Source organism: Propithecus coquereli, unplaced genomic scaffold (genome assembly GCF_000956105.1).
Source record: "Propithecus coquereli isolate 6110/MARCELLA unplaced genomic scaffold, Pcoq_1.0 Scaffold347, whole genome shotgun sequence".
In the NCBI taxonomy this organism is placed as follows: Eukaryota; Metazoa; Chordata; class Mammalia; order Primates; family Indriidae; genus Propithecus; species Propithecus coquereli.
In genome coordinates this window covers 507,426-509,693 of record NW_012149141.1, presented here as the reverse complement: position 1 = coordinate 509,693, position 2,268 = coordinate 507,426, and positions in this window count along the sequence as shown.

The window sequence follows — 2,268 nt, the reverse complement described above, 5'->3', positions numbered from 1 at the left end:
CTACAAATCCTGGCCGTTAGGGACACTCCCTTGTTGAACCTTCCTCCCTGGTCTGTAACGTCTTCTCTCCCTTGATAATCATTTTTTACTCCATATTTGCATACACATGTGTCTTCCTTGCTGCATCCCATGCTAGGTATATGATAAAAGCTGAATGAATGAATGAAGCAAATAAAATACAAAACTCATAGTCCAAATCCACAAATGAATGGCCCTAGTGCTCTGATAGTGATGCTAATAATAACAGAATCTAATACTTTTCCAGAACATGAAGTGTGCTGATGTTTAAGTGATTCAGCCAAGGTCAGGCAGTTAAAGTGGAAGAGCTGGGACTTGGGATTCAAGAATCTATGCTCTAATCTTCAGAGCTTTGGGTCCTCATCATATGACCTTGATTTTGGAGAGTGTGGATGTGATATGAAACCAAAATCTGCTGAACACAGTGAAGGAAAGAATTTATCTGAGAATTTAAGCATTTGGTGACATTTTCAAATCCTCATCACTGTGAAGTATAAAGCGGTGAAAGAGCACTAAGCTTAGTGTTAGAAAACTTGACTTGAAATTTTCCTTTTTTTTCTATCCATGTGTTTGATGTTGCACAAATTTGTGTGCAATTTAATTTTCTATTCTGCAAAATGTGGGAAATTAGACCAAATTATTTTTATCCAATATTCCTTTCAGCTTCTTTGTAAATATATTATATGAATATACATGTGCACATATGAATGTATTTATTCAATGTGAGCCCATACTCTGTACGAAGCCTGTTCCAGCTGCTGGGGAGGGTATGCAATGTGGGCACACTCATTTGTAACACGTATGTGGAACTTACACTTGTATTTAATGACATCCTATGGTTTAAATCTAACTGAAAGCTGAGTTTAGAAGGTTAAGAGAGAATTACCATTCTTGCTGAGTTAGGCAAATACATGTTTAATTGCTAATGTATACTCCAACAAAAATGTCCGAATTGGGTGATTTTTAAAAGTAGAAAGAACAAAGGACTTCAGTTTGACCCTTGCAAGTCCCCCTTAATCATTCCTTTGATCAGAATTTTCCCAGAGGGACTCTGTCAACTTCCCGGAATATCTTCTTTGGCTTGTACCTGCTTCCGTGCTGATGGTGCACGGCAGCCTGTCAGACGCTCAGCTTTGGAGAGCGTGCTTAAATTATTTAATTATTAATTATTACTGTGCCAGCCTGCCCTTCCCCAGCTCTGCGTTTTTCTCCTTAGGGCTATATCTTTCTCTTCTTTTGGTTCTTTGGGGGAAAGGACATTAAGATGGCAAAAGATGTACCAAAGCAGAGCTTGACAACTGCTTACAAATTAAGTGACTTCTAGTTGTCTTTGGGCCACCTTACATTTCAGTTAGTGTAGGGAAGATAAAATTATTAAGAAACTGCCTTTCTGTCTTGACAGAGAATGTCAGTGGACTCGCGTATAAACTCCCATCCTAGACTATATTATATCTACAGGATGTTGTAATTTTGACTTTTTTCCAGAAACCAGGGCATGTGTTTTGGTTATTTATCATAAAGCTTCTGAACAGCAAAAGAGGCATCTTCGATTTAAGCTAATCTTGACTACCTTATCTATCAAATTGCTAACCTTGCATTTGTGCTAATGTTGTAATTAACTGCCTTTATGTATGCAATTTGTGCAGCACAGGAAAATACTCCAGGATTCAAACTTGAACGAATGTGGTAGTTTATAGTCATATGGAACATCTGAGGCATACGGTAGACCATGATGTTGTGTGGTTCTTTGAAAGGTTCAGCCAAATGCAAAATCAGTAAATGGAAGGTTATATCAGCATGGGGGTGAAACTTCTTTTTTTATAATTCTTTAATCCATTTTTGATAAGGAATAAAAAATTGGAAAAATGCTTAAAATTCTCTGATCAGTTGTAAAATTAGATGAAAACCTAAGAATTGAATTAATTTCTTCTGGTTAAGAAAACAACTCCTTATGGAAAAGAAAAATCATATACCATGATGTTATGTTTACCAATACTGTTTTTTCCTACCAAATTTATCCAGGCAACACGTAAATTTTTGGAATGTTGATGAGGGTAAAAAACAAAGTAGAGAACGATGTGATGATTGTTTGGCCTGAACCACTGGTCATGGCACACTTTGCTCATCTTGCCATGCCATTTCCCATCACTGTGCATAATTCGTCCTTAATAACAACTTTCCTTGCCCAAATTATCTGGGCAGGTGCTTACCTACTCCAGTTTGTTTCATTTGTAGAATTCCTTCTTTAAA